General features: G+C 41.5%; 1 protein-coding gene across 2 annotated transcripts in view; it reads right to left on the reverse strand.

The window, feature by feature from the left end:
- The window catches only part of slc30a6 (solute carrier family 30 member 6), a 129,787-nt gene that overhangs the window by 95,293 nt on the left and 18,824 nt on the right, over positions 1 to 15,670 (reverse strand). The gene's annotated exons all lie outside the window — the stretch shown is intronic.

The raw sequence follows: 15,670 nt of genomic DNA on the forward strand, positions 1-15,670 counted from the left end.
AGAGCTCATCTCGCTTTCCATCCGCTTGGACAACCGCCTACGAGAACGTCAAGCCCAAAAGGAGAGGGATCCTACGTCCACCAGGTGGCAGTCACCGACCAGCCCTCTACTACCTCAGTCCAAACCTCAGGGGGGATCGCTTCCGCCTCCTGATTACAGTTCCCCGGAGGAGGGGCCAGAGGGCGCAATACCCATGCAGTTGGGTGGCAACCGCCTGTCATCAGAGGAGAGGAGTCGAAGGATAAAACTGAGGCTATGCTTGTATTGCGGAGCTGCGGACCACTTCCGCATTCACTGCCCTGCGCGCCCTATCAAAGACCGTCCTGCTTCCACCAGAGATCTTCCGCTGCCAAGATTACCATCTTCGCCGCCTGCCCCGGCAGCTACGTGTGCACCTCCTCAGCAGATGGGAAGACTTCAAGTAGAAGGTACTCTGTTTTGGGTGGGGGGATCATGCCCTATCAAGGCACTTATTGACTCAGGGGCAGATGAGAACATTATTGACTGTGATCTTGTTAAGTCATTAAAAATTCCTGCTGTGGGTATCGAACGTGTAAAGACGGTTAGCTCACTTGACGGGCGTCACCTGGCTAATATTACGCATCAAACACTCGACACATCTCTCCTTATTTCGGGAAACCACCGTGAGAAGGTTAGTTTTTTTATTATGCCGTCTCGCTCTGCTCCTGTAGTTCTTGGTCTTCCTTGGTTGCAACGTCACAGTCCGAGCATAGATTGGACTACACTCAAGATTATGAACTGGAGTATATTTTGTCATAGTCACTGTCTGCATTCCGCTGCGTCTCCTATTAAGCCAGTCATTCCGTCCAGTCCGCAACCCCCTGATTTATCACTAATCCCTGAGGAGTATCATTCACTTAGGGAGGTGTTTTGTAAAGACTGGGCGACAGCCCTACCTCCCCACCGCCCATATGATTGTGCCATTGACCGCCTTCCAGGGTCTACGCTACCTTCGTCAAGGTTGTTCAATATTTCACGTCCCGAACAGCTTGCTATGGAGGAATATATCTCCTCGTCACTTGCTGCCGGACACATTCGTCCTTCTTCCGCTCCCGTAGCGGCGGGGTTCTTTTTTGTCAAAAAGAAGGATGGAGGGCTGCGACCATGTATTGACTATCGAGCGCTAAATAAGATTACTATTAAGAACAAATACCCTCTTCCACTGCTAGAATCTTCTTTCACACCTCTGCATGGGGCGGTAGTTTTTACCAAGCTGGACCTACGCAACGCGTATCACCTTGTGCGCATTCGTCAGGGCGACGAATGGAAGACTGCTTTTAACACCCCATTAGGCCACTTTGAATATTGCGTCATGCCGTTTGGGCTCACTAATGCTCCCGGTGTTTTTCAGTGTTTGATCAACGACGTTCTCCGCGACATAATAGGTCGATTTGTAGTAGTTTATTTAGATGACATACTTATCTTTTCACGCTCCATCGAAACACACCGCCAACATGTTCATCTGGTTTTGCAGAGACTGTTAGAGAACCGATTGTATGTTAAGCCCCAAAAGTGCACGTTTCATTCTCCCACTGTCATTTTTGGGGCTGATTGTAGAAAAGGGGCAGGTTAAACCAGACCCAGCTAAGGTCCAAGCAGTGGTAGACTGGCCAATTCCGACTTCCAGAAAACTGTTGCAACAGTTCCTCGGGTTCGCTAACTTTTACAGACGTTTTATTAGGAATTTTAGTAAGATTGCGCAGCCGCTTAATAGACTAACTTCCTCCAAGGTTTCTTTTGAGTGGTCCTCCGAGGCGGATCAAGCCTTTCGGCACCTTAAATCCCTTTTCACCTCTGCTCCTGTATTAGTTCACTGTAATCTTGATCTCCAATTTTTTGTTGAGGTAGATGCTTCTGACACCGGTGTAGGGGCTGTTTTGTCCCAGCGTTCCACTGTCGATCAGAGGCTGCACCCCTGCGCTTTCTTCTCCAAACGCCTGTCACCAGCGGAAAGGAACTATGACATTGGGAACCGAGAGCTGCTGGCAGTCATCCTGGCTCTTCAAGAATGGAGGCACTGGCTGGAGGGGGCCAAACATCCTGTCATCATATACACTGATCATCGTAACCTAGCCTACCTTCGCTCTGCTCAACGCCTCAATCCCCGCCAGGCCCGTTGGTCACTATTCCTCACAAGGTTTGATTATTGCATCACTTTTCGCCCAGGGTCACACAACGTTAAACCTGATGCCTTGTCGAGGATGTTCTCTCCCTCTACAGAAGACACCCCCCCAGAGACCATCATTCCCCAGTCCCGGATCATTGGTGCAGTACAGTGGAAAATTGAGAAGCGGGTGTCGGAGGCTACCAGGGACTCCCCTACTCCGGCTGGTTGCCCCCCTGGTCGCCTTTTTGTACCAAAGACTCTCCGTCCAGAAGTCTTGTCTTGGGCTCACTCCTCCAAGATCGCCTGCCACCCTGGGGCCAAACGCACTGAGTTCCTACTGACTCAGCGATTTTGGTGGCCAACCGTTCAAAAGGACACTAGGAGATTTGTGGCCGCATGCCAGGTCTGCGCCAGGAGCAAACCATCCCATATGGCTCCGGCGGGGTTGCTGCAGCCCCTTCCCATCCCCTCTCGTCCATGGTCGCACATTGCTCTGGACTTCGTCACAGGTCTACCCATCTCCAGGGGGTTTTCTGTTATCCTAACCATTGTTGATAGGTTTTCTAAGTTTACACATTTTATCCCACTTCGTAGACTTCCCTTCTCCCTGGAAACGGCAAAATTGCTGGTCACCCACGTGGTTCGTCTTCACGGAATCCCAATGGATGTGGTATCTGACAGAGGACCTCAGTTTTCTTCGGCTACATGGAGAGCATTCTGCAACCTGTTGGGGGCGACCGTCAGTATGTCATCAGGATACCACCCGCAATCTAATGGACAATCCGAAAGAGCCAACCAGGACTTAGGAGCGGCCTTGAGATGTGTCTGTCACCAACATCCAGCATTGTGGTCCACCTATCTCCCTTGGGTGGAGTATGCCCGTAACACCCTCATTTGTTCATCTACTGGCCGGTCTCCTTTTCATGTTGTGCATGGTTTTCAACCTCCTATATTTCCCTCTCAGGAGGTTGAGTCCGCAGTTCCTTCCGTGAATGCCTTCCTGCGCCGGGCGCACCGTTTTTGGCGTGATACCCGTGCCGCCTTGTCTCAAACTGCCAGACGAAACCAGACCGTGGCTAATCGTCACCGAAGACCAGCCCCTGGCTACAAACCCGGCCAAAAGGTTTGGCTCTCATCCAGAGACGTTACGCTGCCAGGGGAGTCAAGGAAACTGGCACCCAGATTCATAGGACCATATGAGGTGGAACGGATGATCACCCTTGTTACAGCTCGACTCAAGGTACCTAAGTCGTTCAAGTCATACCCTGTCTACCATGTCTCCCGCCTGAAGCCCGTTGAGTCAAGCGACCTTAGTCCCCCTTCAGTGTCCCCCCCAGCTCCTCTGCAGGTGAAGGGTCATCCGGCCTACATTGTCAACACCATTCTGGACGCCAGGAGGCGAGGCAAGGGGGTGCAGTTTCTGATCGACTGGAAGGGTTACTCGCCAGAGGATCGCTCGTGGATATCTCGTTCTCTTATACTTGATAAATCCTTAATCACTGATTTTTATCGTAGATTTCCTGAGAAGCCAGGAGGTCCGCCAGGTGGCGTCCGTTGATTAAGGGGGGGGATACTGTCACCACCTGCTGCCACCTAGTGGTTTGTATTCAGTTTCCTTTGTTGGTGCAGTTGACCTTGTGACCTCACTCCAGTTCTTTCCCCTGCAGTTCCCGTCTCTCTCGTGGGTGGAGCTGCGAGACGTGCACAGCTGTTTCTAATTTTGATTGAGGATATTTAACCTGCTATTTGGCAGCTGGATGGCACTTGGCGATTCAACCCTGTGGCTTCACTCCGAGATCTCTCCTGCATTTTGCTACGCTTGTTCCTGACTGCTCCTGGTGCCATCCAGCCTGTGTCTTAGTTTGTAGTTGCACGTCTTGCAAACTCCAGCCCAAGTTTTAGTTTAGATTGGATAACTTTTGTTGTTTTTGCCACGAAGCCCTTTTTGAGTTTACCTTCTTGCTTTGTCGTCCTTAGTTATCTCCTTTTTGGAGCACCCTTAGTTGTAAGTACATTCTACTGAGTAAAGACTGTTTTACTCACCTTTCGTGTGTCTGCATCCTTGGGTTCCTCGCCACACTTGTAATACCAAACCGTGACAATAGGCTTTATTTTGAAAAAGTCCACCAGTGATGTCTAACATTTTAGCTAACATTTTATCATTAGTTTTATGAAAAAAATCATCACTGATATGCTTTATTTTGAAAGTGTCAACCAGTGATGTCTAACTAACATTTTATCATCACTGATCTGCTTTATTTTGAAAACGTCCACCAGTGATGTCTAACATTTTAGCTAACATTTTATCATTAGTTTTATGAATAAAATCATCACTGATATGCTTTATTTTGAAAGTGTCAACCAATGATGTCTAACTAACATTTTATCATCACTGATATTTTTTATTTTGAAAACGTCCACCAGTAATGTCTAACATGTTTACTAACATTTTATCATTAGTTTTATGAAAAAAATCATCACTGATATGCTTTATTTTGAAAGTGTCAACCAGTGATGTCTAACTAACATTTTATCACCACTGACCTGCTTTATTTTGAAAACGTCCACTAGTGATGTCTAACATGTTTGTTAACATTTTATCATTAGTTTTGTGCAAAAAATCATCACTGATATGCTTTATTTTGAAGGCGTCAACCAGTGATGTCTAACATTTTATCATCACTTATATGCTTTATTTTGAAAACGTCCACCAGTGGTCTAACATTTTAGCTAACATTTTATCATTAGTTTTATGAAGAAAAAAAAATCATCACTGATATGCTTTATTTTGAAGGTGTCAACCAGTAATGTCTAACTAACATTTTATCATCACTGATCTGCTTTATTTTGAACACGTCCACCAGTGATGTCTAACATTTTAGCTAACATTTTATCATTAGTTTTATGAAAAAAAAATCATCACTGATATGCTTTATTTTGAAGGCGTCAACCAGTGATGTCTAACTAACATTTTATGATCACTTATAGGCTTTATTTTGAAAAAGTCGACCAGTGATGTCTAACATTTTAGCTAACATTTTATCATTAGTTTTATGAAAAAAATCATCACTGATATGCTTTATTTTGAAAGTGTCAACCAGTGATGTCTATCTAACATTTTATCATCACTGATCTGCTTTATTTTGAAAACGTCCACCAGTGATGTCTAACATTTTAGCTAACATTTTATCATTAGTTTTATGAATAAAATCATCACTGATATGCTTTATTTTGAAAGTGTCAACCAATGATGTCTAACTAACATTTTATCATCACTGATATTTTTTATTTTGAAAACGTCCACCAGTAATGTCTAACATGTTTACTAACATTTTATCATTAGTTTTATGAAAAAAATCATCACTGATATGCTTTATTTTGAAAGTGTCAACCAGTGATGTCTAACATTTTATCATCACTGATCTGCTTTATTTTGAAAACGTCCACCAGTGATGTCTAACATTTTAGCTAACATTTTATCATTAGTTTTATGAAAAAAATCTTCACTGATATGCTTTATTTTGAAAGTGTCAACCAGGGATGTCTAACTAACATTTTATCATCACTGATATGCTTTATTTTGAAAACGTCCACCAGTAATGTCTAACATGTTTACTAACATTTTATCATTAGTTTTATGAAAAAAATCATCACTGATATGCTTTATTTTGAAAGTGTCAACCAGTGATGTCTAACATTTTATCACCACTGACGTGCTTTATTTTGAAAACGTCCACTAGTGATGTCTAACATGTTTGCTAACATTTTATCATTAGTTTTGTGCAAAAAATCATCACTGATATGTTTTATTTTGAAGGCGTCAACCAGTGATGTCTAACATTTTATCATCACTTATCTTCTCATTCTCTTGTATGTTCTTCTGGTCTATCAAAATTTGAAAAGATAGTTTCCAGTCACTATATTTCAATGGATCCCCACTGAATGTTGGAGGTTCAGGAATTGGGATTCTGTTGACACTTAAAGCACCTGCTAGCATCTTAACGAGCTCTGCCGTACTGTCATTGGAGGTTTTCTTAACTTTTGATACGGAAGACCTATGTGTAGACAGATGACTTGAGGGTGCAGATACTTGGTCATCTTCTTTAAAATCATCTCCTAACTTGTCACTCCGCTCTTCTTTGACACTCCTTTGATCATATATCAGCATTCTCGCATTTGCTGGATTAACAGTTTTCACGGTGAATTGAAGGGAAAGAAAGCCTTCAATAAATCAGTTCAAGAAAGCCATTGTGTCAGTGCTATGTGGAGGGAGTTACAGTGAAAACTCGCACTGTTCAACGACCGGTGGACAACGCCGAGACTGTCGGCAACATTAAAGAACCCGGGCAGCGCAGCGCAGCTGTGACGTCATCAGCACGGAGCAGAAGAGCCCCCCCCCCCCCCCCCCTTCCCCCCCTGGCGCGCGCACACACTCAAAAGGAAGACACAGGTAATCACAGCGTTTTCAGTAGGCTGTTAAGAAGCCAATAAGGAACACTGGACACTAAAAGAGTGATTAAGAAGAGACTGAAACGTATGAAGATACTGTGGAGTGTGTGGTAAACGTCTGGACTTATCTGATCATTTAATTTAAGTTAAAAGAACCTTGTCATACAAGAGACATTTAAAAGGGCGTTTTGCTAAATAAATGAAAGTAGGCTATTGGCCATTTAATTTAATATTGAAGCTTTTCTATTTTCTTTAATATTTTCCAATTGCCTTTGAATGCATATATTTGAGTTTTGAAGTGATATAAACTGCATATTTTTTGTGTTTTGCAAAGTGATATTCGAAGATTTAATTTAAGATGTGTATTTGTTTAAGCTCTAAAGTATTTACATTTAAGGTATCTACAATTATTGATATTTGCATTGGACAAGTTCATCTAAGGGTGATTTAAAATGTCTTCTATTGCTAATATTTTCTGTTGATACATATTGGACAATTTAAAAACATTTAAACGTGTTTAATTTAACTGATTAAAAAAAATGTCAAAGTCAGGTGAGCCTACAGAACAGGTAAGGGACAGGGACAGGGAATATGTCCTCCTGACACCTGTACAGGCTTATGAGAGTGGTGCTGAAGAGGAAAAGCAGCAAGAGGAAAATCAAGAGCTGAGGAGAGGTACAAGACTAAGAACTCTAACAGAAAAGGGTAAAGGAATGCTAATGATGAAAATCAACACACTTCAGTTCAAGTTCAACGCCAGTTATGGAAGATGGCGAGCTCAAGTTAAAGCTGCTAAGATGCCATTATCATCAAAAGAACCTTTGGATGAGTCATTGGTTAATTCCATTATTGGTGAAATCAAACGTCTTTCTACAGATGTCATGAGTGCTTATGAAGAGCTACGCCAAGTTTCAACTCCAGAACAGGAAACGCGACGAAAAGTTGACACATGTACACAGACATCCACTTTCATTCTCTCTGTAGCTACAAGCCGTCTGGATAGAAATATTCCAGAAGAGGAGCCACAATGGCTAGAAGCTGGTTCTATATTTAACTCAACTTGTAAAAGCTCTGTCATGTCTATTTTGAAAGGCTACACAGTGCAAGAAAGTACCAAATCTTCCGTGGGTCGCCAAGAAGCTGCCGCTGAAGCTGCTGCAAGCCAAGCTGTTCTAAAAGTGCTACAAGAGCAAGAAAGAGAACAATTGGAATTAAATATTCTTGAAGAAAAAGCTATAAAGAAGATAGCTGAACAAGAAGCAGCATCCCGAAAGCGTCGCTTACAGCAAGAAGAAGATGAAGTGAGGCGAAGAATACAGAGAGAAGAAGAGGAAGCTGAAATAAAAGCTCAATTAGAAGAAGAACATATAGCTCTACAAAGAACTCTAGAGGAAAAACGGAGAAAGATAAAGAAATTGGAGACAGTGAAAAGTCTCAATGCAGCAAATGCGAGAATGCTGATATATGATCAAAGGAGTGTCAAAGAAGAGCGGAGTGACAAGTTAGAAGATGATTTTAAAGAAGATGACCAAGTATCTGCACCCTCAAGTCATCTGTCTACACATAGGTCTTCCGTATCAAAAGTTAAGAAAACCTCCAATGACAGTACGGCAGAGCTCGTTAAGATGCTAGCAGGTGCTTTAAGTGTCAACAGAATCCCAATTCCTGAACATCCAACATTCAGTGGGGATCCATTGAAATATAGTGACTGGAAACTATCTTTTCAAATTTTGATAGACCAGAAGAACATACAAGAGAATGAGAAGATATACTACCTACGAAGATACATAGGTGGTCAAGCCCAGAAAGCCCTTGATGGTTACTTCTTGCTCGGAACTGAATCTGCCTATACTGCTGCATGGGAGATTCTGGAGGAGCGATACGGAAACCCATTTACAATTGCAAAAGCATACAGAGACAAGCTTCAAGCGTAGCCTAAGATTGGTTCTAAGGATAGTCTGGAGCTCCGAGAGTTCACAGATTTTCTCCGCAGTTATGAGGCTGCCATGGTTAACATCAAGGCATTGGAGATCCTGAATGACTGTAATGAAAACAGGAAGATCCTTTCTAAGTTACCAGATTGGCTGATCGCAGCTTGGAATCGAAAGGTTATGGAAATGGAACAAGAGAAAAAACAATTTCCCTCTTTCAGTCATTTTGTCAGATTTCTAACATGGGAAGCTAAAGTCGCCTGCAACCCTATCACTTCAGTGCAGTCACTGAAATCAAGTGATACGGACAAGCCAAGGTCTCAAAGATTACAAAGTTTTGGAGCAAAGACGTTGAACACGAGTTCTAATGAAAAGACACTGACAAGTTTCAATGAAAAGACGACAACCTCCAAAGAAAAGAATGTCATGACATGCATTTTCTGTGAAAGGAACAATCATACATTACATAAATGCAGGAAGTTCATGAGGAAAGCTGTGACGGACAGAGTCAAGTTCATCCAAGCTGAACGTTTATGCTTTGGTTGTCTTCAGTCTGCACACCGCTCAAAGAACTGCAGCAATAGGAGTGTTTGCGACACATGCGAAAAGAAGCATCCAACTTGTCTGCATGAGGAGCGAACCAAAGATGAGCAAAAGCCACCACAACCCAAGCCAAGTACAAGTCAAGAAAATCCTAATGAAATATTACCTCAAGCACCCCAAAACAAAGAAAGAACCAAATAAGCTACTTCATGTAGAGTAATACTTCAAAAAGATAACATACAAACGGCTGCAATAATCCCAGTCTGGCTTTCATCCAGAACTCAACCAACCCAAGAGGTCCTTGTGTATGCTCTGTTGGATTCTTAAAGCGATACAACTTTTGTTCTGAGTGAAGTAGCAGATGCGTTGGAAGTGGACAAAGAGCAAATCAAGCTAAAGCTTTCTACTATGACTGCAAGAATTACTGTAGTAAGCTCCCAAAAAGTAACCAACCTGCAAGTAAGAGGCTTTTATTCAGGTGAGAAGATTGCCTTACCACCAGTCTACACACGTGAGTTCATTCCGGCGAACAGAACTCATATACCTACAGGCGAAACCGCAAAAGCATGGTCCCATCTAGAGCATCTCCAAGATGAGATACCACCTCTGCAAGACTGCGGAGTAGGTTTGCTCATCGGGTACAATTGCTCACAAGCCTTACTTCCCAGGGAAGTCGTGTCTGGCAAAGAAAACCAGCCCTACGCCCAGCGTACGGACCTTGGATGGAGTATTATTGGTCACCAGAATCCCTATGTAGACTACGGCGATGCCATCGGAGTCAGCCATCGCATTGTAGTGAGACAAGTGACACCAGGTTTGGAGCCTTATCTCAACCTCAAAACTGAAGTACACTATGTGTGTCGATCCAAAGTGAAGGAGATTACTCCCTCGGACATTATCAAGGTCCTTGAATCAGACTTCTCTGAAAGAGCTGTAGAAGATGTTCCAGTGTCTCAGGAAGACCTCAAGTTCCTGTCTAAAATGAGAGAGAACATCACACAAAATGCAAATGGTCACTACGAAATGCCATTACCGTTCAAAGAGGAACGACCAAACTTGCCCAACAACAAGATGTGTGCAGTACACCGACTAAACTGTCTTGAAAGAAGACTAAAGAGAGAACAAAAGTACTACAAACACTATGTAAACTTTATGGATGATATAATTGCACGAGGTGATGCAGAGAAGGTCCCCGATGAAGCCCTGATTTAACTAATATGATGGTGGGAGTCCTATGCCGTTTCCGTAAGAGTTCTATTGCAGTCATGTGTGACATTGAAAAAATGTTCCACCAGTTTCATGTGAGAAAGGAAGATCAAGACTACTTAAGATTTCTGTGGTGGGAAAATGGCAACTTGGAAACCACACCGTCAACTTACAGAATGAAGGTTCACTTGTTTGGAGCGGCCTCGTCTCCTGGCTGTGCCAATTTTGGCTTTAAACATCTGGCAACACAAGGGCAAGGTCAGTTCAGCGAAAGCGCCATACGTTTCATTCAAAGAAACTTCTATGTAGACGATGGTCTGACCAGCGTTCCGACTGAAGAAGAAGCAAAACAGCTCGTCAAAGAAGCAAGAGAGCTTTGCCGCACTGGTAACTTAAGACTTCACAAGTTTGTCTCCAACAGTGAGAACGTGATATCAAGTATCCCTGAGGGAGAACGTGCTCCAATCAAGAATCAAGACATGGCCTTGAGTTTACCTCACATTGAGAGAGCTCTAGGAGTTGAATGGTGTGTAACATCTGATACCTTCAAGTTCAGAGTGAGCTTGAAACCCAATTCACTAACAAGAAGAGGTGTCCTCTCTACCGTAGCATCCATGTATGACCCCTTGGGGTTCCTGGCACCCTTCGTCCTTCTGGGGAAACAGATACTCCAACAAATGTGTAAAGAGAAGGTTAATTGGGACGAGGGACTACCAGAAACTCTAAGACCCCAGTGGGAGTCCTGGATTAGAGACTTACCCAGTTTGGCTGAAATGCGAATCGAAAGATCCTACTTACCTTCGAGTTTTGGCGACGTCAAAGGATATGAACTTCACCATTTTTCTGATGCAAGCGTCTCTGGATACGGTGTATGTACTTACCTGCGAGCAGTCAACGAGTTGGATGAAGTCCATTGCTGTCTAGTAATGGGAAAGTCAAGAGTTTCACCGACCAAAGTCACTACTATACCGAGACTGGAACTTTCTGCAGCAGTCGTAGCGGTTCGAACCAGTGACATGCTCCGAAATGAGCTTGAAGTTCAAGATCTTCAAGAGTTCTTTTGGACAGATTCCAAGGTCGTTCTAGGCTACATAAATAATGACGCCAGAAGGTTTCAAGTGTTCGTAGCTAATCGTATTGAGAGGATCAAGTCAAGTACAAAGCCTGAACAGTGGGCTTATGTTGCCTCTGAGGACAATCCGGCGGATCACGCTTCCCGAGGTTTGACCGCAGAGCAACTTAAAACTTCAAACTGGTTCAGGGGACCAAAGTTTCTCTGGCAAACAAAACTACCCATAAGAGAGTGCATGGTGGGAGAAATCAAGGAAGATGATCCTGAACTACGCAAAGCTGTTGTGTGTAACACCAATGCAGAAGAAGATAGATCATTGCTGAATTGCCTGGAGAAATTCTCTGATTGGTCAAGAGTGGTAAGAGCAATTGCCAGATTGAAACGATGTGGGAAAGAACACAAACGTGTGAAACAAAGAACTAATGAAAGTACAAGTCTGGAAGAAAGAAAAGAAGCAGAACTTGTTATCATCAAGCTAGTTCAAGCAGAAGTATTCTCAGATGAGATAAAGAGCTTGGAACTTAAGAAAGCAGTTTTCAAGACTAAAGACAGTAAGCTGTGCAAGTTAAATCCATTTTTGGATAAAGAAGGCATCTTAAGAGTGGGAGGCCGCTTGAGTCAAGCCGCATTGCATCCACACGTAAAGCATCCGGCAATACTCCCAAAGAGCAGCCATATCACAGCCTTGCTTATTAAGCACTTCCACGAGAAGGTGCATCATCAAGGACGTGGAATGACGATGAACGAAATGCGAGCCAATGGATGGTGGGTCCTAGGATGCAGCAGTGCCGTCTCGTCACACATTTTCAAATGTGTCAAGTGTCGAAAGTACAGAAGGAGTACTGAAGAACAGAGAATGGGTGACTTACCTGAAGATAGAACAGAGACTACTCCACCTTTCACTTACACCGGCATAGACTGCTTCGGTCCGATCTATGTTAAAGATGGAAGGAAGGACATGAAAAGATATGGTCTCTTACTTACGTGTCTATGCTCAAGAGCCATACACATTGAAGTCGTTGATGATATGACAACTGATGCATTTATCAACGCTTTAAGAACATTCATTGCCATAAGAGGAAATGTTCGTCAGCTAAGATGCGACCAAGGCACCAATTTTGTTGGTGCAAAGAGAGAGTTTGCTGAACTTATGACAGGAATGGATCAAGAAAGAGGGAAGGCTCTCGGATGCGAGTTCCTTATGAACCCTCCAGCGGCTAGTCACATGGGCGGCATATGGGAGAGGCAAATTAGAACAATAAGAAGTGTTCTTATGGCTGTTCTCGACCAGTCGGCGCGAAGGCTCGACAGTACCTTACTACGAACAGTTCTGTATGAGGTCATGGCCATCATTAACAGTAGACCACTTACTGCTGAACACTTAAATGACCCATCCGGACCAGAACCTTTAACCCCAAACCATATACTCACAATGAAGTCAACAATTATACTGCCCCCACCTGGAGAATTCGTCAGAGAAGATCTGTACCTTAAGAAGAGGTGGCGTCGAGTCCAGTATTTGGCCAATGAGTTTTGGACCCGTTGGAAAAGGGAATATCTTTTGAATCTACAATCAAGGCAAAAGTGGCACAAGAACAGAAGGAACTTGAAGGTCAATGACATCGTCCTTCTGAAAGACGACCTGGCACCACGCAACGAATGGAAGCTGGCCAGAATCACCGATGTCTACCCAGGGTCAGATGGTAGGGTGAGGAAACTAAAACTGATGGTTAGTGAAACCACATTTGATAATAAGGGAAAGCTCACAACTAAAACCGGGTTTCTTGACAGACCTGTACAGAAGGTGGTTATTCTGCTTGAAGCAGAGTGAGTTTAAATTTCATGTGTTTGCTTGAGTGCACTTTCATTGTAAATGTACAAGAACAGAAGAAGTTTATTTTGAAGTTAAAAATGTTTAAAAGAAATCCCACATTAAGGTTTGTGTGATTTGGTGGGAGTGTAACTGTTGCGACTAATAATTATAATTTGTTTTATTTCTCTAAAAACAGAATAAGTTAAGTTCACAAAAGGGAATTTAAATCAAAATGTATAAAAGCTCATAAGAAGGCTTTATTTAAGTTATTATGGTTAAAAATGTAATTTCATGCCTTTTTGTTGGGTTTGTGGGCATGTGTTTGTTTTGAAGTGTCTCGATTGGTCTGTGAACGGATATAAGGAAGCTACTTCCGGGTATGAGGAAAATCTGTTTGATGCAAGGAGAAGGGATAAAGAGAGCGACTGATGGTTACAAGGACTAAAAAGTGTCACAAGAACTTTCAGCGTTCGGGCCACAAGAGCCAGAAGATCACAATTTCCTCCTAAAAGAAGCATGCAGGCCAACGAGGTATTTGTCATTTCTGTTTGTATTTTACTTCGGTAAATGTTTGAGCCACATGCTGTGCATGTTATTTTTACGTTTGTAACGTGCTTTATTTTATTAACAGTTTTCACGGTGAATTGAAGGGAAAGAAAGCCTTCAATAAATCAGTTCAAGAAAGCCATTGTGTCAGTGCTATGTGGAGGGAGTTACAACTTATATGCTTTATTTTGAAAACGTCCACCAGTGGTCTAACGTTTTAGCTAACATTTTATCATTAGTTTTATGAAGAAAAAAAATCATCACTGATATGCTTTATTTTGAAGGTGTCAACCAGTAATGTCTAACTAACATTTTATCATCACTGATCTGCTTTATTTTGAATACGTCCACCAGTGATGTCTAACATTTTAGCTAACATTTTATCATTAGTTTTATGAAAAAAAAATCATCACTGATATGCTTTATTTTGAAGGCGTCAACCAGTAATGTCTAACTAGCATTTTATCATCACTGATCTGCTTTTGGTTGAACACGTCCACCAGTGATGTCTAAGGTTAGACATCACTAATGATAAAATGTTAGCTAAAATTTACTTTTTAGCTAACATTTTATTATTAGTTTTATGACGAAAAAAAATCATCACTGATATGCTTTATTTTGAAGGCGTCAACCAGTGATGTCTAACTAACATTTTATCATCACTGATCTGCTTTATTTTGAACACGTCCACCAGTGATGTCAAACATTTTAGCTCAAATTTTATCATTAGTTTTATGGAAAAAAATCATCACTAATATGCTTTATTTTGAAAGTGTCAACCAGTGGTGTCTAAGTCACATTTTATCATCACTGATATGTTTTATTTTGAAAACGTCCACCAGTAATGTCTAACATGTTTACTAACATTTTATCATACGTTTTATGAAAAAAATCATCACTAATATGCTTTATTTTGAAGGTGTCAACCAGTGATGTGTAACTAAAATTTTATCATCACTGATCTGCTTTACTATGAAAACGTCCACCAGTGATGTTTAACATGTTTGCTAACATTTTATCATTAGTTTTATGACAAATAATCATCATTGATATACTTTATTTTGAAGGTGTCAACCAGTGATGTCTAACTAACATTTTATCATCACTGATCTGTTTTATTTTGAAAACATCCACCAGTAATGTTTCGCATTTCAGCTAACATTTTGTCTTTAGTTTTATGAAGAAAAAAAATCATCACTGATCTGCTTTATTTTGAAGGTGTCAACCAGTGATGTTTAACTTACATTATATCATCACTGATCTGCTTTATTTTGAAAACGTCCACCAGTGATGTCTAATATTTTAGCTAACATTTTATCATTAGTTTTATGACAAAAAATCATCACTGATATGCTTTATTTTGAAGGTGTCAACCAGTGATGTCTAACTAACATTTTATCATCACCGACATGCTTTATTTTGAAAAACGTCCACCAGTAATGTCTAACATATTTACTAACATTTTATTATACGTTTTATGAAAAAAATCATCACTAATATGCTTTATTTTCAAGGTGTCAACCAGTGATGTCTAACATTTTATCGCCACTGATATGCTTTATTTTGAAAACGTCCACCAGTAATGTCTAACATGTTTACTAACATTTTATCATACGTTTTATGAAAAAAATCATCACTAATATGCTTTATTTTGAAAGTGTCAACCAGTGATGTCTAACATTTTATCACCACTGACATGCTTTATTTTGAAAACGTCCACTAGCGATGTCGAATATGCTTGCTAACATTTTATCATTAGTTTTATGAAAAATATCATCACTGATATACTTTATTTTGAAAGTGTCAACCAGTGATGTGTAACTAAAATGTTATCATCACTGTTCTGCTTTACTATGAAAACGTCCACCAGTGATGTCTAACATGTTTGCTAACATTTTATCATTAGTTTTATGAAAAAAAATCATCATTGATATACTTTATTTTGAAGGTGTCAACCAATGATGTCTAAGTAACATTTTATC

This window comes from Nerophis ophidion, linkage group LG09 (genome assembly GCF_033978795.1).
Source record: "Nerophis ophidion isolate RoL-2023_Sa linkage group LG09, RoL_Noph_v1.0, whole genome shotgun sequence".
Lineage (NCBI taxonomy): Eukaryota > Metazoa > Chordata > Actinopteri > Syngnathiformes > Syngnathidae > Nerophis > Nerophis ophidion.